The sequence below is a fragment of the Oncorhynchus mykiss genome, chromosome 3, assembly GCF_013265735.2.
Source record: "Oncorhynchus mykiss isolate Arlee chromosome 3, USDA_OmykA_1.1, whole genome shotgun sequence".
In the NCBI taxonomy this organism is placed as follows: Eukaryota; Metazoa; Chordata; class Actinopteri; order Salmoniformes; family Salmonidae; genus Oncorhynchus; species Oncorhynchus mykiss.
Window position 1 is genome coordinate 52,919,742 of NC_048567.1, and position 27,884 is coordinate 52,947,625.

Sequence of the window (27,884 nt, forward strand, 5' to 3'; positions counted from 1 at the left end):
TTCAGAATATTTCATATGCATATTTATTTCTCTCCAAGACCCAAGAGGAGTTAAGAAAATGTTGAGCACACATTTATTCTGTGGTTCATTTACTGCAATTACAAACACATGGCACCATTGGGGGTAAAGGCAGGTTCAGTACATCACTCAACATGTACAACACATTGCAGGCAGTCTTCAAAAATCCTTAGCCTACCCACACAACGTACCTGCCTGCCTGCTCTGATGATCAACTCTGTGTGTGTGCATGCGTGCACGCACACACAGTTCGCCAGCGAAGCGTGTGTGTGTGCGTGTGTGTGTGTGTTGTGTTTCTGAGAGAGACAGAGGAGAAATCATGGACAACGATAAAAATATATAAATATCCAATGGTCTAGAAATATACAGTACCAGTCAAAGTTTTGGACAGACGTACTCAAGAGTGTTTCTTTATTTTTTACTATTTTCTACATTGTAGAATAGTAGTAAAGACGTCAAAACTATGAAATAACACACATGGAATCATGTAGTAACCAAAAAAGTGTTAAACAAATCAAAATATATTTTATATTTTAGATTCTTCAAAGCAGCCACCCTTTGCCTTGATGACAGCCTTGCACACTCTCAACCAGCTTCACCTTTAATTATTTTCCAACAGCCTTTAACATTTTTTTTTTAATTAAAAAAAAGATTTAACCTTGATTTAACTAGGCAAGTCAGATAAGAACAAATTCTTATTTACAATGATGGCCTACCAAAAGGTAAAAGGCCTCCTGCTGGGATGGGGGCTGGAATTAAAAATAAGTGAGACACCACAACACTACATAAAGAGAGACCTAAGACAACAACATAGTACTGTAGCAACACCACATGGCAGCAGCACAACATGGTAGCAGAACAAAAAACGTGGTACAAACATTATTGGGCACAGACAACAGCACAAAGGGCAAGAAGCTAGTGACACCAATACATCATGCGAAGCAGGCACAACTGTCAGTAAGAGTGTCTATGATTGAGTTTGAATGAAGAGATGGAGATAAAACTGTCCAGTTTGAGTGTTTTTTGCAGCTCATTCTATACGCTAGCTGCAGCGAACTGAAAAGAGGAGTGACCCAGGGATGTGTGTGCTTTATAACAGAATGTGACTGGCAGAACGGGTGTTGTATGCGGAGGATGAGGGCTGCAATAAGTGTCTCAGATAGGGGGGAGGGAGGCTTAAGAGGGTTTTATAAATAAGCATCAACCAGTGGGTCTTGCGACGGGTATACAGAGATGACCAGTTTACAGAGGAGTATAGAGTGCAGTGATGTGTCCTATGAGGAGCATTGGTGGTAAATCTGATAGCCGAATAGTAAAGAACATCTAGTTGGCTGCTTTTCCTTCACCCTGCAGTCCAACTCATCTCAAACCATCTCAATTGGGTTGAGGTCAGGTGATTGCTGAGGCCAGGTCATCTGATGCAGCGTTCCATTACTCTCCTTGGTCAAATAGCCCTTACACAGCCTGGGGGGTGTGTTGGGTCATTGTCCTGTTGAAAAACAAATGATAGTCCCACTAAGCGCAAACCAGATGGGATGGCGTATCGCTGCAGAACGCTGTGGTAGCCATGCTGGTTAAGTGTGCCTTGAATTCTAAAGAAATCACAGACAGTGTCACGAGCAAAGCACCCCCATACCATCACACCTCCTCCTCAATGCTTCACGGTGGGAACCACACATGCAGAGAACCACACATTCCACTGTTCTAATGTCCATTGCCCGTGTTTCTTGGCCATAATATGGACTTGGTCTTTAACCAAATAGGGCTATCTTCTGTATACCACACACACCTACCTTGTCACAACACAGCTGATTGGCTCAAACGCATAAAGAATGAAAGAAATTCCACAAATGAACTTTTAACAAGGCACACCTGTTAATTGAAATGCATTCCAGGTGACTACCTTATGAAGCTGGTTGAGAGAATGCCAAGAGTGTGCAAAGCTGTCAGCAAGGCAAAGGGTGGCTACTCTTTTTTGTTACTACATGTGTTATTTCCTAGTTTTGACGTCTTCACTATTATCCTACAATGTAGAAAATAGTTAACTTTTTTTTTTTAAAGCCTTGAATGAGTAAAAACTTTTGTCAAAACTTTTGAACGGTACTGTATGTTTGCACTAACATGTTTGTTGGAACTAATTCACAGTGGATTTAGGCTGTATTATTCATACCCAACAGTAGGCCTTTCTCTTGTCACCTTCAGGTTTCCGCTGAGATACAGGTAGACCTTAATGTTCTCCTGCAAGATAGAGAATGAGATACACGTCAAATTACCATGGACTCCTTCCATCCACCAGAGGAGAGGTAGTACTGTACAGTCAGTGAGAGAGAGACCAAAACATCTGGTGCCCTCCTTGTGAAATTAGTTCAAAGCTTTTCAGCTCCTTGATTATTTAAACATTGTTTGAGCCAAATTAGGCACCCTTTTATTCCACAGCGGAAAGCACAGTGTAACTCCCCTCGCTCGAACAACCCTCTAAATAAAGAGACAGAAAAAAAGAAAAGAAAAGCAGTGCTTCTGTGAAGGGTTTGTTTTTTCTTTAGAATCTATCATCAGACGTCACGTTGTTGCAAGGACTCTTTGACGGCGCCATGACTTTGATGTGGAAAGTCTGAGGAAAGAATAAGTCAAACCTATGGGATTTTGTGGCGACTGTGTACAGTGTCTCCCACACTACTTTGTTTTTGTTAATGTAATATGCCCTTATTTGACTTTGTGATCTCAAAGTTTACAAGCCCAATCTCTCAATGACCTATTGCTGCAACAGGGTGCTGGAAAGATTTTTACAAATCAAATAACATGAAAGGAAATAGTTATTGTAAATTGTTTTGAACTCAGATGCATTTTTTTTTACAGTTCCATATAGAGACAAACAGGAGATATGAGTTACATCAAACAGTAGCGTTAACATAGCGTTACTGTACCATGTCACATATGGTCAAAGTGATGGGATTGCTAAGGTTGCACCTCGCCTACTCTGCTATCAGAGTTAAGTATTTTCAGCATGTGAACAACCTAGCAGTCTGTGTGTGGTTGGGGCCACATATCAGTTTTATATGCCATCCTTTTGTTGTTATTGTTTGCACAACAGTTGGACTGAGACTCACACGGAGCTGGCGTCTTTCTTCAGGGATTTGTTTTTAAATTGCCCTGTAGTGCTTGCAATGTGGGAAAGGTCTGTCCTCTCCCCTTCCTTGTTGTTTGATGTGTTCCAGCCTGATGTCAAGATGAGAGCCAGTGTGCGTGCAGCAGTGGAGCATTCGCTTGCATGAGTTCGTGTTTATTGCCTGTGCTCTGTATGATTCTGTATTTGCTACAGAAAAATTTGAATATATCTATGCCCGACTGTGCACAGTTTGGGGTGTGTGTGCGTTTGCTCATGTGTATTCTATTCTCCGATCACTGATCAGCGCCTAGAGCGTGACTCCTCTGCCTCTCTTCCTGCTCTCTGTTGGTTGACTGACATTCCTTTGCCGTTTTGTTTCTGGACAGGAAGTGGATCTGCTGCCAAAAATGATTAGAAGCCAGGGAAAGCATAACAGAAAGCATAACATCTCCAGCGTCTCAACAGTATGCTCTGGGAGTGCTCAAGGCCTGCCCTGCGCTATGTCCAACATGTGAGAAACTGTATTGTTTGATACATTTTAGATGCAACTGGCAGTCAGGGTTAGAAGTTCTTTGCTGCATGGCCTACCCCAGAACTCTTGTCATGAGAATATACAGTATGAAAGGGGTGGAGTTTGAAATGACTACTATGCATATTATGTAAAAAAGAAAACGCTCTCAACTTGACGGGCTAGAGCCTATTCACTAGCATTGCGGTAAATAGGTGGTTAGATATGCATATAATTATTCTTTTTTTAAATCATCGGTCCAACTGGGTGAAGACCTCTGTACTTCCATACTTTCATCACAACCAGCACTGTAGTGGAATTCACTAGTTGGCAGAGTAAAATATCTTATTCCTATGTTACACTTTGTATGGCAGAGATACTCCACAAGTCTTCTTGGCACTATCCGCCCTGCCATCAATGACCATTCACATCAAGAGTTTTAAAAGAAAGCTAATTATGATCCACTGCACAAATAACATTAGCAATTTATCTATTGCTTACATTATATCCTGAGTGTGTGTCCTGTTCACAGCGTGGGTTTGGAGTTTGAACACAGTCCAAAGAAACTTGGCAATACTCACAACTTGATTATTAATATCCCACTAGGCCTGAAAAAAAGAAACTTCCTGTCAAATAATGTTGCCATAGCATCTCAAGTTGACACATCAGTCAAACTCTAGTTGGCACAGCCAATATGGCTCCACTGTGCATTGTTGTTAATCACCTCTTTCAGGAGAGCCAAAAGTCCTAACCATTCATTATATTTCAATTTATGGTTTTCCTTTCATTTCCCCTTTATTTTCCCCTCTTCAACTCGAATGGGGGAAACAATCTGGATTCTGTAGAGAGAAAGAACGTCAGTTTGGTGAAGCAGGATGTGTCTTGCTGGGATCTCAATATGACATTGTGGGGCACAGCTGACTGTAGCCACTCTAAAGACACGCTGAAAGTATTTTCTCACACATTGTCAAATTAAAATCGTAGTTTTGACAGCGTTCGTTGCTTGGCAGTGGCAATACGCTAATCTTTCCTCGTATTTAGTGTGAACCATTTTAAAATGGTGGTTGAGGAGAGGACTGATCCCCATATTTGTGCAGGACATGTGCAAGAAGTGTTCTCAACTTAACACAATGTAATTACTGTAAGTTGTTTTGTTTATACAGAAATGTCATCTGCTGTTGATTACAAACCAGACACATTTCCACAATGTGTTAAGAAAAAAGTGTACTTATGGATGGGTAAATCATTAGGATTACTGGAGGACTGTAACTCACACAAGAATGTCAACCACATCAAATACGTAAGACACTTTGTTTTTATTGCCTAAATAATATCCATCACTCAGTTATTTATTGTGCTTAACCATATGTTTTTTTCAACAGGGATGTATGAAATAATCGCCCTCCTCCCAGTGGATATATTGAGTGTGAAAAGTGACAACCTCTTCAGTTGAATATACCTTCATACCCTCTATGTCTTTCACATGACATTATAGTGCCACACAGAGTATGGAAACAGACTACCTTTCCAACATTCCAATGCAGTTGAAGAGATGGCAGTCCATGCGATCAGACAGAACATATCAAGGGGCTGAGGTAGTTGTTTGATGGATTTCATTCAACGGGGGGGTGAGAGTTTCTGAGTTGTCCCTGGGAGTCCGTGTATTCCCCTTGCACAAAGACAGACTGGGTGGATTCTCAGCCAAGGAATACACTTTATAGACTCAAATAATCGTAAATTGAGAATGTCACCTAGGGGCAGAGGCAATTTTATTATTGTTAGTGGAGCTGTTGAGTGGGACTGAAGTTATATCCCCTCGGGAATCCTATATTTCCCAAGTGCTAGAATCCGGCGTCTGTGTACCGCGCCGTGCAGGGTGGGAGGAAAAGGAGCAACGCCAAAAACGTTTCCCAGTCTTCCCTTTGATTGATAGCAGATGGTAAACAACATATCCATAAACAAGACAAAACTGTTTTTATCTTATTTTTTTTCCTACCATTTCAACTGTCTAAAAGTGATGCCCAAAATAGAGGAGCCTGCATTCTTCATTTTGGGCTTAATTCTTCATGTATTATAAACAGGTGCACGCCTGTAATGCCTTACAAATATAATTTAGTTCAAGAGAAAAGTGTGAACTAGTTTGATCATTACAAAGTCTGGCATTCATCCACTTTCTACCGTATGTACTGTATAGGCCTATGAGTGAAGGGAAAACCTGTACTGTCCACGAAACTGAAAGATTGACTGCTGGAATTCCCTATCAAGCTGATCCTTTCATTTTGCCCACACAGAGTTAAGGCCAATAGACAAAGCAAACATTCATATATTCCAATTAGATTTGTTACACTTGACTGGCTGCACTGTGCATAGGAGTCAGAGGACCTATTTATCCCCTCTGTTTTACATTTTTGTTTGTGTCTGCAAATTAACTTAGCATGAGTGATTCTTTTTTTTACTTCACTTTGCTAATTACCAGAAATAAAATAATTTATTTCAGATGTACGCTGCTCATGTGCATGTACTTCAATGACTCCAGAACCACTATCACAGAGTTGCTTGTACTGCACGTGTATGTCATGCAAATTGACCCAGACCCAATTATTCAAATACTGTACATAGTTCGGACCTTTCAGTCGGTGGGTAAGACAAAAACTGAAGTCAACTAATACAAGGGCATCAGAGTACTTCTATAGTAGACCTATAGGCAATTAGTGAGTCAAGAAACATTTTTACATAAATGGCTTAAAGTCCAAATGAAGAGGGCCCATTTCCATTGTCAATTACGGATTAAAGACAACAGTTAATAACCTAGCCAGGCTTCAGAGCTAAGAGCCCAGACTGGGAACTCCTGTTGTGTGATTTGTGAACGTGGACCCAACTCTCATAGCAGTGTGTCAGACAATTTTTCAGTGTAAATAGACTCCTTTGGAGTAAGGTAAACCACCAACAAGTGCCGTCAACTCCACACAGGTTTGCTAAATGTCAGCAAAGCCACAGGACAATATTCAAACAGACCACAGTCCAAATTCTATGTCAGATGAGAACCCATCAGAAAAAAAATGTCAGATTTGGTCAGTGCTAAAATTAACCTTTCTATGGAGAAAAGGCTCGCAGCTCCTCAATGCTATAAATGTGTTCATAACTATTTGTGATAATATCTATCAAAACCACAGCAACCTTTGAAGCCACAATTATTACTTCAGGGAATGCTCTAATTCAACCTACTATTTTTTCTAAATCCTCACAAGCTTGTGAATCTATGATGAAATGAAACATTCTTCAAGATGGAATCCCACTTCCCGCAATGTAAACATAGAAAATAGCTGTACACATAAGGCTTGTGAGGCCATAAAAGTGTAAAAAGTATCTACAACTGGATTCTATATCAAGGGTATTTCTCATTTCTCTGCAACTCTTTTACAAAAAAAAGATCTGTAATATATTTTTCTTGGATGAGATCTCTCTCCATAGTACAGTGTTTATTTACACAGCATCTCTTTTTTTTTGTCTCTGTAACTAACCAAAAGGTTTCTGCTGTTGCTTTGGCAGGCAGGGCTTCAGCCCACTCGACCCGACCACAGGGCCTAAGAGCATGGGTGTGACTGGCTCACAGCTCAGCCTAGCCTCCCTCTCTCCTGGATCCTCTAGCCCAGGAGCAAACCTGTGGCTTGGCACCATGCTATGCTGTTAGTTATACCCCAACGGTACCCCATATATGGATATTTTATTGAGGTGTCCACAGAATGACATATGTATTGTCGATAACACAAGTGGTGTAGCTTGTGGATAGGGTCGCCTTTGTTGATGTTTGTTGATGTTTCATGACACTTTTATGTCACCTATGTGGATACAGGCATCCCTTTGGAATTTGTGGTTGAATGGAACAATTGAGCGGTGAGGGGAAAATAGAACCGTAATTAAAGAGTAAATTCAGCTACCCTATGATTTTAGAATAAAGAAAAGCAGAGGAACTATTTCGACGTGAGTTACTGAGGCTGTATAAAGCGAATCAAGCTCGCATGGAGCCAATATGGAGCCAATGCAACTGGTAATGCCACATGTTTTAAAAACAGTCTATTCTAAGTTTGTGAAACAGTGAAATCTTGCATCCTGTTCCTATGGTGGTTCTAATTTTGTAGATACGAACAGAGGGCATGTAAGTTCAAGCAAGTTAAAATCATTAATAGAAACTGGGTTAATATCTAACACACTCACTGTATATATCCATGCTTTGACATCTGTACTACCTACTCCTGATGTCTGTACTACCCCCCCCCCCACGTCACACGATCGCACGCGTCACACGATCGCACACACACACACACACACACACACACACACACACACACTCACACACACACACACACACACACACACACACACACACACACACACACACACACACACACACACACACACACACACACACACACACACACACACACACACACACACACACACACACACACACAAGACATCAGTCAGGAAGTTAAAGCTTGTTCGCAAATGGGTCTTTCAAAAGTACAATGACCCCAAGCATACTTCCAAAGTTGTGGCAAAATGTCTTAAGGACAACAAAGTCAAGGTATTGGAGTGGCCATCACAACGCCCTGACCTTAATCCCATAGAAAATGTGTGGGCAGAACTGATAAAGCGTGTGCGAGCAAGGAAGCCTGCAAAGCTGACTCAGTTATACCACTGTCAGGAGGAATGGGCCAAAATTCACCCAAATGATTGTGGGAAGCTTGTGGAAGGCTACCCGAAATGTTTGACCCAAGTTAAACAATTTAAAGGCAATGCTACCAAATACTAATTGAGTGTATGTAAACTTCTGACCCACTGGGAATGTGATGAAGGAAATAAAAGCTGAAATAAATAATTCTCTCTACTATTGTTCTGACATTTCACATTCTTAAAATGAAGTGGTGATCCTAACTGACCTAAGACAGGACATTTTTTAATCTGATTAAATGTCAGGAATTGTGAAAAACTGAGTTTAAATGTAGTTGGCGAAGGTGTATGTAAACTTCCGACTTCAACTGTATATACACACGTGTACTGTATACATTTTTCTTTATAACGCTGTGTGTTTAGGATGCTTAGTGCAATCCGATTGAAGAGAATGTTACCAGTTTGTGATGTGTTCAAGTGTGTGTGTGTGTGTGTGTGTGTGTGTGTGTGTGTGTGTGTGTGTGTGTGCTTGTCATGTTTTGTAGAACTCTCCTCCCAATAATCAGGAACGTGCGTCAAAACGCAGGTTTGTACATATCCTGTACTGTCCATTAATAATTTTGATATGCTTTCTTATTGACGTTGGTAACTTGTTACATCACAGCCGGTGTGTTAGCCTGGCAGCTTAACAGCTAAAGCGGGTGTCTCCCTCCTCCCATATTGTGACATTTCGTCACTGCGCACAGATGCCTTCCGTGGCCCCATGCTGTGAGGTAACTGTTTGTTGTTGCAATTTCTGCAAAAAGGTTAAAAGAAGACTTAAGTCGATTTAATGCCACAAATGCCACAAATCTGGAATGCCAGATGAACTGAACAGATGTTAAGAATCGAATAAAAAAGGAGACATGAAAGGGAAATGGCATGTTTTTCTTCAATCGTATTGTGCCCACTAGTTTGACCTCTGACTGAAGAACACGGTTTTGTCACACACATGATCAAGTGGTTGTGGAGCTGATACATGGCAAGGTGAATTAACTTGATTCTTGAACTTGAATTAATGCACAGTAGAAAGCCTCAAGAGCAATCTTCAAGTGTTTCTCTGTCTAATTCACATTGGTATACCTCTCTATCAAAATCGAGGTGGTCAAAATGTAACCTACACTTTTTTTTACCGGTACTCTGGTAAGTGTAACAAAACTGAGCGTTGAATGAAATAAGAATTTGGCATTTCATTAAATAATTTCCTATTTCCTATTAAAGACCACTCTCACAGAAGAAATTCTATTTTTTTCAACCTTCAGGCTAAGCTAACCATCATCCTCCACTGATAACCACCATCCTCTATCACATAGCAACAATGTAAAAAGATGCATTTGCTGGCACAGAGTACATCCAATATAAAATTATACATGTCTCAAGACAGGGAGACACAAAATTACAGCACAAATGCTTCCACCGACAACATATAATTTAAGCCTCACCCAAAAAATTATTTCATGCCAAATTGTGTGGGCTCCTTTGAATGCTTTGCATAGGCAGGCTACAATTATCCAATTTCAAGGAAATGTCAGTAATGCCTCTAAAACCGATATTTGCTGTTCACCTCTAGTTTAACAAAACATATCAAAGGTCTTTTGACGAAGATTTATTTTCCTTTAATGAGACTCCAAGAGTATCCCGGGGCCTTAAAAAATATTGCTGTTAAATATTGCTTATATACGAAATTGCAATTCTTTACGTCCTTCATTTTGAGGTTGGATTGGGCTCTATAGGTCAATCTTGTTTGGTGATGGTAGTAGCCCCTGAAACAACAAACTGTTGCTAAAGAGAAAAAAGCCATAAGGGATTTGGGATGTTGAATAAAATCTGTGAAGTTATGGTTAGAGACCAACACGGTTTCAGTCCAGAGGTTTTGATGCTCAGTTTGAACTGGGACAGCCCCTGGATGTTATTGCGAGTGTAGCAAAATGCTTATAGGTTGGACTTGGCTAACCTATAAGCATTTTGCTACACTCACAATAACACCTGATAACCATGTGTATGTGACCAATACAATTTAATTTGAACAGAACAAGACACAGACAATAAATGCCAAACGGCTGTACGGAGCAGAAGCTAGAGTTTGTTTTGTCAAAGAAAGACAGAGAGGCTTTAGGGCCACATCCACATGACTTCAGCTACACGATTAGTCACGCTTGATCAAAAAGATGCTCATAATATCCAGATGACTATTTAAGCTAAAAAAAAAAATGAAACGCCTTAATACGATGAATGATTTGGGTGAGGGCGAGGGTTAACCAGCTAGGGGGCATTGGAGTGGTACAGTAAGTCAGCTGTCGTGAGAAAAACCTTCACTTCAGTGATAGAGAAGCACTCTTGTATTTCTGCTAAAGCAGTGTCTGCCCCTCCATGTGGTTTACCATAGGTCTTACAGAATATCGGAAGGATTACCGGAAAACCAACTCCCTTATTAACTTGTCTTGCCTGGACAAGCTGTTCAATTTAGGGAGAACACAAAGCATCTCCTGGACTGAGGGTAATCTGACGGTACATTTGTAGCGCAATGTGCCTCTGCATCTCTTGTCTCCAAAAGATTAGTTCAGACGCTCCTGGTCACAGGGTCCTGTATGGCTGCGCGCGAAAACATCACAGACACAGGTGGTGTCCCGTTCCCAATCTCCCTCATCCTTAAACGGCTTTGCAGCTGCCATCAAGAAAAAAAAGGAAAAAAGGAGAAAACATCTGTCCGGAGATTGCGTTTTTGTAAGACTGATTAACGAGCGTAAAGCCTCTGTTGCCAATCCCCCACCTTGTCGGTCTGAGTAGTTTCCAAGCATCGCCTGATGCAGGGCAGAATTTACACAGAAAGATATGTAAAATCATATAGGAATAACAGACCTTTCCTAAATCCCTAAGTCTATATCCCTATGCCAAAAAATATATGTTTTCTGAGGTGCATTTGTCACATGTTTAATTCAGTAAAGACCACTATAACTCCAGTCTAGATAGGGAAAATAATTTATTTGCTCTCTGTTGGCAAAGAATACCACCAATAATGAGGTCCCCCCCCCCCCACACACAAGTGGTTGTGTTTTTACATTGACACCCAGCACTGTAGTGCTGTACAAAATAAAGCTAGACCATATAAACAAATATCCCAATTATTTACAACATTTTCTATGTTTGGGAATGGGTCAGGAAATTGCTGGACAGAACTGAGAAAACATAATATATTTTAACTAATTCAAATATCAAAGAGAAATTTGTGTGTGAGTTTATGCAGGGCAGAAGTGGAAGAAGTGGAGGAGTTGTAGGCGGAAGATATACTGTACACCCACCACCTCTCTCCCACACTAAGGATTATGGGCCATGGTCTGCTGCCAAGATTATGTTAGGTAAGTCTGCAGAAGGAAACAAACAAACTGCAGGAAAAAAGGTGGCAGCTCTTGGGAACGTTGTGAGAGGTTTGAGGGCAGGAGGCCAAAAGGAAAAGAGTAGGCTATGAGAGTGAGATGAGCGGGAGGAGGACTGGAGGGGGGGATAGCTGATCTTTACAGGCCAGCTGTTTTCTCTCAGGTCCTCTTTGTAAGGAGACTAGCAGGTTGTTTCATAGCGCAGAGCTATTCATTATTTGACCCTGAGAGAGTTGTTGTAATGCTCCAGGTCGCCTTGAGCGCTTAAACCGGCTCCTTAGGCCCCATAGGCAGGAAATGCATCAGAAGGAGCAGGAGTTCATATAAGAGCATGGTTAGTTACAGTACGACTAGCATGCGTTCCCACCGGATAAAGGTGTTGAATCATTAAAAGTGTTAAAAACAGAGGCGCTCCAGGTCTCTGCATATCCAAAATCCCATTATAGTCTTCCTAAGTGGATTGGGTTTTTAGCCGGTAGAATATCAGCCTTTTCTTTAACTTGGAACCTGCATTGAGAGCATCTGCTCTTAACACTGTAGAGCCTCAAGGTACAACAAAGGTGTACAAGTTATGGCCGTAACATCTGCACCAGTAACTGGAATTAGCGTGTATTCTAGCAAATAAAAAACTACAACGCAATCATTCAAGTCTATTGATTCAAAGCAACCACAGGTATTCTGCATTCGTTTATCCACTCCTCCATAACCGTGTAATACAATCAAATATTTCTTACAGTCTCGTTACGCTGGAATACAACGTTCTAGAGTTAATTTGTTGGATGTATGTTATTTGTATTATTGTTATTTTAGTTTTTTCCCCCTATACACCATATAGATTGGTACAGAAGGTTATCCTACACAGAGATTAATATATTTCCTCCAAAATGCTTCTGATGACATGCAAACTGTCAAGAATGATGTAATCCCCCCCCCAACTAACATTTCCAAAAAAGACAAAGGAAAATCTACCATTGCACACATTATCCTAAATATTTAGACACAAATAAATACTGAGACCTTTCATTCCTATGCTAGAATGACTACGTAGGCTGTCGTTACTAATGATCATGTCGCTATAGACACAGACAAATTATCTTCAATTTATCAGCATGCCTTTGATTGAGGATGACATAGGTATCACGACTGGCGTGTTTGTTCATGAATCGTTTGTTTTTTCCGTCCAACACCCCCACACCCACCCCCCCCCCCCCCACCCCCCACCCCCCACCCACCCACCCACCCACCCAACAGAACATTCCCTCTAATGAAGTACCAGGCCCTTAAGAGTACCTCATTTTGAGATTATGAAAGTGCAGTCAACTGACGACTTCAAAATCATCCAACAAGCATGACAAGTGCTGAGGGCAATTGTCTTTTGTGGGGCAGAGAAAATGGGCCCAATTGGAGCATGTGCACATTCCAAGTCACACAAGTGACAAATTACTTTGTACGTTTCAATAAGAAGCCTCGGCCATGCCAGAATTCTTTCTTTTAAGCTGCAGTTTTAGTTGCTTGCAACTGATTTGCTTCTTGATTGCACCATAACCCCCCCCCAACCCCTGCAAATAATAAGCAACTCATCTGCAACTTGGTTCCATCCAATTCAAATGTTTTAACTTTGTGCAACTAGTTGCAAGCAACAGCCAATCAAAATGAATGCTTTTGTCACATGATCCATTCGAAGGTTCGGAACTCCGGTCTGTCAGTGCTGCAACCCAGCTGTCAGTGCTGCATGAACCTTGATCAAGGTGGACAGAAAAGGCATTACCTAAACTGGAGCTGTATAAATAAATACTGGAATCAGGACTAGTATAGGTTTATGTACTGTACATAGTTTGGAAATCAATTAATATAATTTTGTAAGTGAACCCAGACCTCTCTCTGACCAGTTTCAATTGAAATTCTTCAACATGAGCTGCACTAGCTTGGTTAGCTAGCTTGGTTAGCTCGTTGCTAGCTATCTGGCTAGCTTTATCAAACAGTGCTGGCAATTTAATTTTGTCTAGCTAGCTAAATTGTACTGCCAATATTTTTTGTAAATCAATCGTCATTCAATAATGAAATAGTTTGGATAAACAAATTATTTGTGAAATCACAATGTAATGCAGCAGATGACATGGTGTGAGTTTAGGATTTTCAAACAATATGACAGAAGCAGCTTCAATTTGATATGCTGTTGCATGCAATTTTAATTGTGTTTGAGTTGATTCATGTAACAGCATAGTTGCTTGAGATGATGTCACTTGCAATCTGCAACTAAATTGCGTGAAAGATGCTTTGTGTAACTCCTTGCCTTAGAGCGTTCCGGATGACATTATAGATCTCTATGGCTCTGCGCTAGCTGGGAGTGGTGAATGCAACAGCTGGTTTTCATGTCACTCACACAGCCTCTGTAACATCCCATCAGGTACTCTGACTTATGAGGGGCCGCATGCGGCTCAACATCCCAGGAAAGCTGGGAAACGTAAATGTTATGCCTTGTTTGGAGTCACCAAGGCGTACGCTCATGGAACATCCAGTGTGTTTCCGATTTTCATACCTACATTGGAGCGGGTAACCAAACCCAGATGTGTTCAAGCACAAAATACATTTTTACTCCCATTGTACTTTTTTTGTAATATGTTCCCTCCAAAGATGACTTCGGGTCACTGGCCTGTGGCTCAGCAGATACAACAGCGAGTTGATTTATCGGAGTCACTTAATCCCTTTGTTTGCACATCCTTTGTAAACATATGCTAATGTCGTATTTTAAAAAACAAACATTTGTACTGCTGAAATTTGTCCAAGAAGAAAGCAGAAACACCCTTTCTTTGAACAAACGATCTCGGTATTGATTTGTCTTTATACTGTAAATCAAACCAGTCAGCCTATAAAGCCTTACTTTCATACTGAGAAGTGACAATATAGTAATCATCAAGCATGTGAGGTCATCAAACATGCAAGATTCCAATCAATCAAATTGAGTTGATTGGTTACTCTAAGCCCCAAGATTTCCACTTATTCAGAACCTACACCCCTACCCTCTTTTTCTCTCCTTTGCCATTAGCTGTCACTTACTAGTCACACTAAAGCTGGAAGAGTTGTACATGTTCCCGGTGATGTCACAGGCCCCTTGAGCTCAGAGCTCCAGCGTGGGAGACGAGCGAGGGGAACTTGTGAAGCTTAGGAGTGTTATGATAACATGAATCAGGCCCCCGGGCAATGTCCTCTCCACATTCTGACATTCAGAGCACCTAGGGGGTCGTTACTTCCTGTGTTCCTCCACGGGGAGGGATGGGAAGGTCCCAGACAGGAAACTGCCCTGTCCGATCGCCAGATTGTGACGGCTCTGAGAAAACAGGGGTGTTTGGCTTTACTCTCTCTTTCCCAGGAAGAAGGGATGTCATTCCTCCTCTCCACTCCATCACTCGGGTATTAATGTATCACTATTTCAAGGTCAAGGTCTCTTGTCAAGAGAACATCACATACCTTTGATTACTATGTTTTTCTTTTCCCACAATATGGTTTACTTGAAATAGACAAACACTTATGGCTCCAAAATGTTTTGTCACTTAATTGTGTTATTTTATGTCATTCACCTTTGAGTATCACCTACTCTGTACCATAGAGTCTGTCACTGCGTTAGCAAATGCCAGTGGGGATCCTTTCATACACCCTTTATGTTCCATCCATACAAAACCATGACTACTAATTCTACATTCTTTGCTCGTCAAGTCATATGCACATGTATAAATGATGAACAATTCATGTAAGTCCAGTGCAAGACATGCAAATTAAGGAAATTGCTGTGTTTATTTTCATGTTTCAATATTATCTCTTAGATCAACATCTTAAGGAACTCACCTACATTTTGCTAATCATAGACAGTACATAGCCCATATGAGAGCTGACATGAAAGCTCCTGTCTTTTAAATAAGTCATAAGGATTCAGTTGATTGTTTGCAGAAACTAGTGCTTTGAAGTGAACCTGCAAATGAATAGCTGGATGTATAGGTGTTGTACTCAGAGATATGGATTTTCTTATTTATGGTTTGCACGTTTCGTCACAATATTGTTTTGAACATTCATTTTAGGACTGATGCCCGACTGAGCATTCTACTCAATGCATTGTCAATTGGCGCTGATAAAGATTTAATCAAAAGTACACTACTTTGGCTTGGAAATACAATGAGATTTCTAGAGGCAAATAATTAGAAGGATAATTGTCATAATTTTGACTTTAGATGCAGTGTAACATTAGCTAGCTAGCTAAGATTGAGGGAGATCATCAGATTTTAGCTAGCTAATGTTGGTATTGCTAGCTATTTTTGACGAACTTTGCTAGCTAATGACGACATTGCTATCTGTCTAAAGTAAATTTGACATTATATATTTGCCTACTTTAGCAATGTCATCATATTTCCAGGCCACTATAGTGTAATTTAGACTAAACATTAATTAGCCCCCGTTCAGGATGAGTGGTCTTATCACAACTTTTGGCCACCACTATGGCAGAGGGTGGCTTGTGAACGTTGATAACAATGGCATGATGCCTACCAAGTGACGGAGGTGCAACCGTGAGATGTAATTCACTGTAATATAACATATTTGTGTCACTTTCCATTCCAAAGTGACCCTGTCCTGTGAAGAGGAAGATGAATGTAAAATAACTCAGAGAGCAGAGCTTTCAGTGTCACTGCTGTGTTTAACAGAGAGCAGAGCCCCACGGGAGTCAGCCTAATGGCGGTGTGTGTGTGTGTACAGGAGGGCTCTGTAGTTCCTCCTCCCACGTAGGTCAGTGGGAATACATTGGGGCTACATCCTGGACTCCACGTAGGGGGAGGAAAAATAAATACAACCCCAAAAACACGTCTGGGATCTGAAGCAGGAATGCGGCAGGGCATGGGAATTGCACTCGCCCAAGAGGATACTTTGGCCGGGCTTGAAACGCCAGCTAACCGTCGGGAGAAACCCCCCTCCTGCCCCTGCCCCCGCCACACAGACAAATCCTCGTCCGCCACTATCAGCCTGCCCAGCGGCACTCGCAAGGAGCTTGAGAAAAAGTGCGTGGGCGAAGACCTTGCTTATATGTAGGGTTGCTTGACTTGACTACAACCCCCCCCCCCCTTCATAAACACACATATACAGAACACACGAAACACACACCCCATGTCCCTGCCCTCCTCTGTCCCCTGGGACAGTCTAAAGTACTCTGAGCAGGAAGGCCTACAAACAGGGCTCAGACAGCTCCCCAGCACTCCTGATAATTTATTCCAGAGAGAGAGAGAGAGCGAGCTACAGACAGAGAGAGGAGGGGAACAAGAGGAGAGGAGTAGGTGGTGTCTGAGAGTCGGAGGATGACGGTGCATTTGGTCCATCAGTGTTCGAAGAGCACGTGGTTCCCACGGTGGGAAGGTCTACAGAGGTTAGACACTCTGACTAGACTGGGCAGACACTGGCCAGAATGATGAGCCAGGGTCGTGCTCCAAGAGACCCAGACCCAGAGATAGCAGTGGCCGCTCATTAGTTTTGACAGGCCCTGTTAGGATGGATGGAGCGACTACCATAAACAGTGTTTGGTCCATGGGAGAAGACAACACTGTGATGACAAGCTGAACAGCCCCTTAACTACATTCATGTCATGTTACTGACTGACCTTGAGCATCCTGAGAAAGATTCTGGACGTTCATTCAGGCACTAAACGTTATCATAACTGTAGCAATGTTGAAGACAGAGAGTGTTTGAACACAAAGGTCCCAAAGCCCTCTAATTGACTGATTGAACCAAGGCCAAGATATCTTCCCACTGTAATGCTGAAGAAATCTCTCCTGAAAGACAGCATTCTCTTTTAATTATTTGATTATGAAAATGGAAACTTTATTTAGGAGTTGATGTGATGTAATCGAAATAAAAAAACAATAAAGCAACATCTTAGTTCAACAGGGTGATATGCCAAGGGAGAAATAAAGCTTTCAGTAACGAAGGGGGAAAACCCAACAAATGAATCCTGCCCTGATTATGTGTGAACTAGAAGTTAATTAACAAACTGTTAATTGAAAACAAGGTTTATAATTATTAAAGTACCAGCATAAACATAATTTCACCCCCAATATGAATAATGTACAATCAGTTGTTCCTATAAGCGATTCTTCTTCTCTAAGAGTTAATTTCATTATGCTAATAAGGATCTGGGTCCTTGTCGAACGTCCACTTTGATCCAGTCTAATTGTCATGATCATCAAAGACTTAGTCGCCACTTGCCGGGAATAAATTCTATGTTTTTTCCCCCTCTTTCATTCTGAATGATATGCAAATTAGATGGGAGCTAGGTAATTAAAATTGTATGTGTCTCGGTATGTTTAACGGTACGGGGAAATGTTAGTCCAACTGGCTGTGTTCGTTTTCGTTTCAAAGTCTAGTAGTCAGGGAAAACTAAGAGCAGAAATGAAAAAGGCAAAAAAGTACACTCAGATGAGTAGAAGATGAAAGTGCAGCAGATCCTTAGCCTCAACGTGCACTGTGAGAGCAGAGGGGTAAGATCTTTTCTTTATTGTAATCGGTTTAAATTTGCCACATTAAACCTTTGTGAGTATCACACCAAAAAACTCCCCCCCATGCAGCCAAGATGTGTGTTTCCTATTTACCCCAAACATGAGAGACCAGAGCAGTCCAGAGGGAAAAGACAGATCTGAGAGAGGTTGTCCTAGTGTCTCAAAAATACAACAGGGGGCCTATTACATATTCATACATAAAAGCACTGAGAATTTTCACATTACACTGTAACAAACATCCTTCCCCCAAGTTGAATTATTCAAAGATGTATTAACTCTAGTAAGCAGTGTGCTGTGTCATACCTGTGAAACCCAAACCTTAACACTAACCCCTTAACATTACTCTAGCCCAAACCCTGTGTGCATGACTAGTAATGTGTAGTACTAACCCTGTGCTAATGTGTATTTTCTTTGTGTTCTGGGTTTAGGGCAACAGTACTGAGCTGGAATGGTCTTGGACAGCAGGCCTCAGTGTATAATAGTTTTTAAGCTACAGCTGAATAGTATCCTCTCAAGGGATATTGTGCCCCAATTTCCTAATCTATATTTGATGCAGCTTGTCTGTCTGATTCTTTTCCAGATCTCCTTAATTTTACCATTTGTTTAAATCACCTCAAACAGCTATTTAACTTTATCTGATGCAGTCTCATTAAAGAAAAATGTCTGGTCATTCCATGTGAACTAGAACAAAAGCGTGGGACACTATTTCTGTCGTCTTGTTCAAAATAAAAGTATTCTACGCTTTCTCCTCCTCTAAGATCTGCTCTTTGACCTCCTTGTGTATCATCTTGTCTCCTCTATTAAATATTTATTCAAATATCACTCAGCAACATACTCACTGTGACTCAGCTCTGGCTCGCAACTCTAAGTGCTTCTACAAGCCAAGTTACTGTGGGTGAGTACGCCTGAGAACTATTTGTGATATTGAAGGCCAGCCTACTGTACAATCTGCTGTTAAATAAAATACATGTAAAAAATGAAGCATACTGTACTATTGCATAATATTGTATCATTTAATTTTCAGCAGATTGATAGACACTCATACTGTACTGTTCAAATTAAGAATGAATTAAAAAGACAAAAAACGGCACTCTTGCATAAGTTTTCCATTTCCTGTACAACTTGCTGCATGCCTCTCAGCCTTCCCATGATCCTCCTCTTTGTTGACCCAGGGCACTTGTTTTCATTGTGGGTACGCAGCATCACGCCACATAGGTGAACGCTGGCAGATTGTGCTTACCTTTTAAGTCCTGCATTAGATGGTGGCGAGAAAAAAAAGCCTCTTACACACCAAAATGAAAATCCTCTGTCTGTTTGAGTGCTTAGGAAGCCGGCCAAATATACTCAGGTATCAGAGCGTTGGCTCAATAACCCCTGCAGGCGATGTTGAAACATCATCGCCACCTCTCATATCTCGCTCTCTCTTCCTCCCTCTAGTAACTCTAGCGGCGCTCCTGGTTTGGACAAACACTCCCTGGCATGCGTGGTAATTAATTAAAGAGATGAATTAGAGCAGGCCGTTTTTAATGCCGACAGGGAGCGTTGATACGGGCTCTGCGAATGGGGAGCTTTGGGCAGAAATGGATCATTCCGGGGGTTTATGAATGTAATGTAGAAGTGAGGATAGGGATAAAGCCTAATTCCCCTCAGCTCATCGGAGCTCTTTTTATCCTCCTGGTACTGTGCTGTTCTCGTATGTCTCCCATGTCTATGGCTATGCCAAACAACCAACCTTAATGAGGTGAGCTCACATACATACAGTAACTCTGTGCACACTCCACAATAGCTCAACCAACCCTTCACAAACACTACTCTAAGCAGGGCTTGTGTTGAAAAACATGACAATAGATAGATGATGTGTTAAGAGACCAATAAATGAAGGACCTTGGTTATTAAGCCCACCGACATTAGGCTTTACTACGTTAGGCAACGGTGATGCATTAAAAACAGTGAGCGCAGGTTAAGTGCTCTGTAATACGCCTGCCTCTCTCTCTACTGAACCCTCAGATAAGCTGGTAACAGATGTGCCGGGTGTTTACTATTGTTTTCTCTATTTGCAATATGATAGATACAAATGTTTCACTCTCTCTTAATAGGCTTTAATATTCCCTTTTTGGATTTACCATTTACCCCCTGTCTTAAACCCACTCATTTGACCTCAGTTAGTGTGTTTGTGGTCTTATAGTTGTGAATCTCTATGCATTATCCTGGCAAATGTAATGTGTAATGTGGGTTATGGTTAGGGAATGTGGAAACAAAAACATAATTACCTTCTGAACAGGCCTACAGTATCTTTTAAGGTTTTGAGTGGTAAAATATAGGCTTGGGCAATGTACTATACATATTTCAAAATACCCACAGTATGATTTTCAATACTGTCAAGACAATGTTTTGCTGTTTTTTTTCATACATTTGAATATTTGTTATTTACTTGCAGTCAACTTGTGCACTAAGTTAATAGATAAAGTAAATCACTTTCTTAATTTTGCCTGTTGCATTATTTTTTCATTGTGAAGCCATTCCCCAAAGCAGCTGATTGAGCCAGTCACATGGTGTTTGTATACACAGAGCAAATGGAAGTTTCGAGCAGGGCAAGATAGCTGATCAAGTTACACTGGAAATTCTCTACTATGGAGGAAGACCGGGTTGTGTCATCAATGACGTGAGGCCTATTGGTTAGCTTAGCAACGACCACAAAGGGTAAAGAAAGCGTCGGAATATTCAAAAAAGGTGTTTTGCTTGATATTAACATGCTATCGTATTCATGTCATCTTGGCTGGCTGTATGATCCTTTACTACAGCACTGAAAATGTACAACTTTGACTTGAAGAATATATTTTCTGTACTATAAACATTTAACTTGCTAGCTGCCCATTGCCAGCTGGTTGGATGGGCAGCTAGGAAGGTTGGAACGGCATAGCTAGCTAGCTAACATTACAGATCGACAAACAAGGCAAAAAGTATAATGCAGGCTAAATAAAATTAGCTTGAAACCTTAGATAGATGGATTATGAAACCAATACCTAATTGGAAAATAGTTAGCTACCTAGCTAGCTTTCGGTCTTTAGGTTGCTTGAAAGTTGTCACGTTCAAAATGATCAACAGCTTAGCAGCTTGATCACTCACTTTTGGCTGTGCAGTCCATCCCAACCATAAAACACATGTTTAGGTTATTGAAACCTACAGTCGGTTACCCAGAAGTAACATTTTTGTGAAAGTTGTCACTTCAAGGTTTAACCTCTGCAGGGAATGATATTAACAATTATGATGTTCATTGTGAGAAGGAAGGAAGCAAAGTCTCCTCCCTCGCAAAAGGAAACTCTCAGCCAAATCCCTCCCTTCCGCTAATTTCACCTGTGTTCATGATCAAAGCAGTAAACATGGAAGAAGTGACTGAGGATGTTTTCAACACAGCTATTTCGAAACATAGCGGTGTCCATTCCATCTTATCGTTTAATCCACTGCAACAGTTGTGCTTCAAAAATGTTGACTGACAAAGGGGACTTTTTGAATGCTTGCCAACTGGCTGTGGCAAAAGTTTAACATATCAAGCAATGTATGGAGAAAAGTTATTCAAACAACCGTCTTCATCGGTTGATAGGACTGGCAGGGGACTAAGTGCACACTGTTGTCTACATTTCAGATGAACTCCTGTCTAGCCATTGCTATTGCAGCTAACTAACTAGCTGAGTTGAGTTCAACTAGCTATATCATTGCTAGCAATATTTTAAAGACTAGTAACTGACTACTGAACACTTTTTTGTCAAACTACTTTGTTTCCCTTCCTGTTTACTGATGCATTGGAGACTGAAAAAGTTCAATATAGCTAAATGCCTGATTTTACTGCAAATAGGCTGTGTTGTTTTGATATAATTTGTGCACATTAGTTAGTTTCATTAGTTAGCTAAATTACTGACTGACTAAGCTTATTCTTATTCATGTTGTTGTTGTTGCATTTCAGGGGGAAAGGGAGTTGGATCACAGAAAGCAGCTGGCAGACCAGGGCCCATAGCAGTGCTGATCTCAGAGTAGCAGTACTGATTTAGGATCAGTTTAGCCTTATAGATCACAATGAATATTATTACAATGACAAGGGGGAGCTGGTCCTAGATCGCTATTCCTACTCTGAAGCCGCTTTGTGAATACGGGCCCTGGAAGAAAGCTGTTGCCCAATTCCTTGCACAGAGGTCGTTTCACCACAGGACCCTAGAGGTATTACAGTCAATGCTTATGAACTGAGTATAAGTGAATTTCCATATATCAATGACACTTACAAATAGGTTGAATTGTTCAGCAACATGTGCAGTAACCGCTAACATGGCTTTGGTGATGAAAGGTACATAATGCATTTATTGTCATCTCCCTATCAGGCCAATGCATGCTGTGACATGGGCCTGGATGATGACAAATGTTCTTCAAGCTGCCTGATTGAATACTGGGGCCTTCAGTGCTACTGGAAGCAAGTGCCTTACCAGGGAGCACAGCAACAGTCTCTCTCACAGCCATTCTGTCAACATGTATTGAATGTAACCACTCAAATTTATATGAACGACTACTGGCGAAAGCACTGACTTATATTTACTTAGTCTATTTGAACCATTCTTCAATCTTGACTGGGATACATATTTTAGTTCTCACGCCTTTGTGATGTGTCTGATAAACATGAATAAAAATGTATTCACCCTTGCACTGATTTTAGACCTTTTGAATCATAAGCTGTAAGTGCTGTCTTGATGTTGAAATGACCACAGAAATACAAAAAATGTAATAAAAAGTGAAGACCAACGTGCCAAACATGCTATGAAAAAGTTATTGTCTTGTAATCAACAAACTGAAAAAGTTAAATGACATGTTTATACAAAACCTTCTTGCATTTGGCCATCCTCAAAATGTGGCCATTGGAAGGGTTAGTTAGATAGTTACATCCTTCCTCGGGGAACTGTCTGCGGATAGCTGAAAACAGGGTGGCAGGTTTTTTGATGTGCTGCTCTATAGTTCCATAACCCAGAAGACTCAACTGGGGATAGGGGGATGGACACATGTTCATTTTAATAAAAGTCTGGAAGACTTTTACAGGGAGGAGAGAGCATGAGTTTGAGTGAGTACATGCAATCCAATCCAACCATTGGCCCTGGATAATATTCTATGCGATCACACAGGCAGACCGCCATAGTGAAGGAGATTTACAGAGTGCATCAAGTATACTATTATGAGTGGAGATTACTTGCAGGTACTGTAGTTGGCTCTGGAGGTCCTTGGACCATTCTGTCTCTGTACCACCTTCATTTTATTTATTTTAATTTAGAGAGCTGGATAGAGGTAGTGAGTGTGCTTGAAATAGAGCCCTCACCCCGGGTGTTACTCCAGAATGATGCAGAGGGCTTCTCCACTCCTTAAATGAATGGAGTATTAGTACTCTTGATAGTATCATGCAATGTAAAGGGAAACAATAATATCATGACTTACTGACACGGGGTGCTCCATGTTCCTGCTGGTAGCAATCCTCAACTTGGATGCAGATAAAAGTCCTGGCTTGTAGGAAGGTGGGATCTATCTCAACCAGGCTTCAAGAAATCAGATGACAAACCTGGAATAAATCGAGGTAGCAGTTGTTTGTGAGATGAGACGTGGTGCCATAATATAATTCACTTGAATGGCATGTCATATTTTTTATCAGCTCTATTGTTGTCATTTACAGACATGAATCATGAAATAGGCAAACTGATACATGAATCCTAAATGCCAATTTATTGCTGAGCACAAATTCTGTGCAACTTCCATTATGTGTTTACTGTGAACACTGAGACTGTACCAACTTTAAGTTATAGTTTCAGACTGTGGTTAAGTAGGCTCCTTTGACTATTTGATCATAAAGTTGGCCTACTATCAAAAACATGGACATAGCTGTTCTATCATTTAGCCTACAGTAGCAGCCAATGTGTGGTGTTCAATGTAGGCTTACATTCCATGAGACTTTTGAAAACAACATGGAGGACTTGACATTAACCTCTACAAGACCGGTGTCCCCACCACAGGACGGTTGAGCTAACTTAGGCTAATGTGATTAGCATGAGGTTGAAAGTAACAAGAACATTTCGCAGGGCATAGACATATCTGATATGGGCACAAAGCTTAAAATCTTGTTCCTCTATCTCCACTGTCCAATTTACAGTAGCTATTACAGTGAGGTGACTGAAAATGTTGCATTTTTTTTGATGCAAGAAATCACTCTACAAAATAAAATGCATTGTTTTTCCCAATACCATTATTACAGAGAATCAGACAGAGTATGCTATCCTCTGCCTATTGGCTACTTAGCTTACTCAAGCATGTCTCAAAATGCAACACTGTCCCTTTACTATCCAAAAAAGCTCTATACCCAATTAACTTTCAAAGATGTGCTCATTTTGTGTTCTTGTAGGAAGCAATCACTCCCCCATGGCTGACTACACATGATCTATAACTCACTAACTAGCAAAGGATATGAACACATGGCTAAATGCAGCACTCACTTTGATCTCCAAACAAACGCATCTACTCACGACCGCTCATGCTGTAAACACAGTCCAGTTCAAGGTGAATGGCACAGATTCATATAAGGAAATGGTCTATTTGCATATTGGCCTACTGCAGCTCTGATTGGTTATGCAGCACTGGTCTGTGTAGAGTACGTGCTGAGTTGTGCATTTCAATGCTATAAAATCCTACTCCAATGTGTTCTGCCTACAACAAAATATGTTGCATAGTTTGTTTTGCTTAGGTGTGTTGCATTGAAAGTGGCTAATATTGAGTTGATTCGATCACAATTCCCACAATAAAGGGAAACGTTGATAGTGTTAACGAAGCGGGAAAACTCTAGAAAGTTGAGTTTAGTTCAATCTCGTGCTTCTCTGTGCGGGTTTATAATTGTTCTGTGTGCATGCAAGCAGCTTAGAGGGAACATTGATCACGGGTGAGCTCACCAGTGATCAAAGTAATTGAGTGAAACACAAAAAAATCTAAAAGTAATCCGATGAGGGGTAGTTTGTGTGCGCGCCATGTTTGTTTTTTCTTGTCAACCAAAGTAAAGAGGTTACAAGATGAGTTGGGTCTGTTTGCAGTATGCATGTTGAAGGGGGTGTATTGTCTACCACCATTCACTTTCGAAAGTTTACTCGAAAGACGAGAGAACCATCCCTTCACTTCGTTTTGTTATAACATCTTTGGTCTGACAGACATTTATGTGATAACCAGAATGCATTATATGTCAACAAACATGGAGACACACGTAGCTGACAATTAGCTTAGCATTAGCTCATCATAATCAGTACAAACCTCAAAAAAGTAGTTGACACACATCATATGGGTCCATTACAATCTTTGCAAGATTCGGAATGCACGATTTGTCACCAGTACTTGAAAATGTGAATAGAACAGTAAATACTCTAGATACATACATACCGTGTACTACAGTAGAAATGACAACACGATATACAGAAACTAAAATAATAACATAGTAAGGCACTTACTTTGATAGTAACACACACATGTCCAAAGTTATTATTATTAAGGAAAACAACAAAGAAGGCAATGCGGGAACCAGCCAGAAAATGTGCATGAGGGAAATGTTTGTGCAAATTCTGAAGTTCTGTTCCGACTGGAGATGTGCAAATGTCTGCATACTTGATCCGGGGAAACACTGGGAAAGTGCTTCAGCTCTTGTCGAAGACAGAAGTTTGTCCGGCTCAGTAATGCCTCAAACGCAAATTGTCGTAAACAGTGAAATGGGTTACTTCTATGTGAATTAATGAGGAAGCAGAACACACCACAATTACATTTTCTGTTAGAAAATAACACTTTTTAGAAAATAAGAAGAAATTCACAAGTTGAAAAATAGCCTACAGATAAGCAGGGAGCGTGCCTTGGTTTGAGGGCAATGTGGGTTAACTGTCCTGTTGCTTAACAATCACAATTTGAAACAGTGAGTTCATTCTGACATCACGCGCATAAAAAAACTTATGCTGGGGCAACTGTTGAAGATATTTGGAATTCCACACATGGAAAGGTTAAGCATCGCCTTCACCTCATCCTGATTTGTTCAAATAATAAATTAAGAAAGTCCAAAACCAGGAACTACTGATGCTCATAATCTCATAATTCTATGTGAGCCTTGACAGATTCAAATAAAATTGTGAGGACCTTACCGTGAAATGCTTACTTACAAGCCCTTAACTAACAATGCAGTTCAAGAAATAAAGCTTAAAAATAAAGCAAAAAATAAAATAAAATGAAAAACATTCAAATAACAATAATGAGGCTATAAATAGGGGGTACCAGTACCGAGTCAATGTGCGGGGGTACAGGTTAGTTGAGGTAATTTGTAGTGACTGCATAGATAATCAACAGTGAGTAGCAGCAGTGTAAAAACAAGGGGGTGGGGGTCAATGAAAATAGTCCGGGTGGCTATTTTATTAATTGTTCAGCAGTCTTATGGCATGGGGGAGAAGCTGTTAAGAAGCCTTTTGGAGATAGACTTAGCGCTCGGGGACCGCTTGCCGTGCGAATGCAGAAAGAACAGTTTATGACTTGGGTGACTGGAGTCTTTGACACATTTTTGGGCCTTCTTCTGACACAGCCTAGTTTATAGGTCCTGGATGGCAGTAAGCTTTACCCCAGTGATGTACTGGACAATACGCATTACCCTCTGTAGCGCCTTATGGTAAGATGCCGAGCAGGTGCCAGACCAGGTGGTGATGCAACCGGTCAGGATGCCGTCTGATGGTGCAGCTGTAGAACCTTTTGAAGATCTGGGGACCCATGGAAAATATGTTCAGTCTCCTGTGGGGGGAAAGGTGTTGTCGTGCCCTCTTCACGACTGTCTTGGTGTGTTTGGACCATGATAGTGTGTTGGTGATGTGAACACCAAGGAACTTGAAACTCTTGACATGCTCCACTGCAGCCCCTTCAATGTGAATGGTGGCGTGTTCGGCCCTCCTTTTCCTGTAGTCCATGATCAGCTCCTTTGTCTTGCTCACGTTGAGGGAGAGGTTGTTGTCCTGACACCACACTGCCAGGTCTTTGACCTCCTCCCTATAGGCTGTCCCATCGCTGTCTATGATCAGGCCAACCACTGTTGTGTCGTCAGCAAACTTAATGATGGTGTTAGAGTCGTGCTGGGCCACGTAGTCATGGGTGAACAGGGAGTACAGTAGGGGACTAAACACGCACCCCTGAAGGTTCCCAGTGTTGAAGACCAGCATGGCAGATTTCTTGTTGCATATCCTTTCCAGCTGGGGGCTGCACGTCAGGAAGTCAAGGATCCAGTTGCAGAGGGAGGTGTTTAGTCCCAGGGTCCTTAGCTTAGTGATGAGCTTTGTGGGCACTATTGTATGAAACGCTGAGCTGTAGTCAATGAACAGCATTCTCACATTCGTGTTCCTTTTGTCCAGGTGGGAAACAGCAGTGTGGAGTGCAATTGAGATTGCATCATCTGTGGATCTGTTGGGGTGTTATGCGAATTGGAGTGGGTTTAGGGTTTCCTGAATGATGGTGTTGATGTGAGCTATGACCAGCCTTTCAAAGAACTTCATGGCCCGGTCTGTAACTGCTATCCCATGCTAACTTCTTCAAAATCAAATCAAATCAAATCAAATGTATTT

The 27,884-nt window shown here is 41.1% G+C and overlaps 1 long non-coding RNA gene across 1 annotated transcript in view; it reads left to right on the forward strand.

Annotated features, from left to right (window-relative positions):
• Positions 1 to 23,032, forward strand: part of LOC110520185 — a 67,846-nt gene extending 44,814 nt beyond the window's left edge. The window contains exons 5-6 of the long non-coding RNA XR_005049194.1: positions 22,208 to 22,458; positions 22,617 to 23,032. This is a non-coding gene — a long non-coding RNA (uncharacterized LOC110520185). The remainder of the gene's footprint in view (positions 1 to 22,207; positions 22,459 to 22,616) is intronic.
• The last annotated feature ends 4,852 nt before the right edge of the window (positions 23,033 to 27,884 follow it).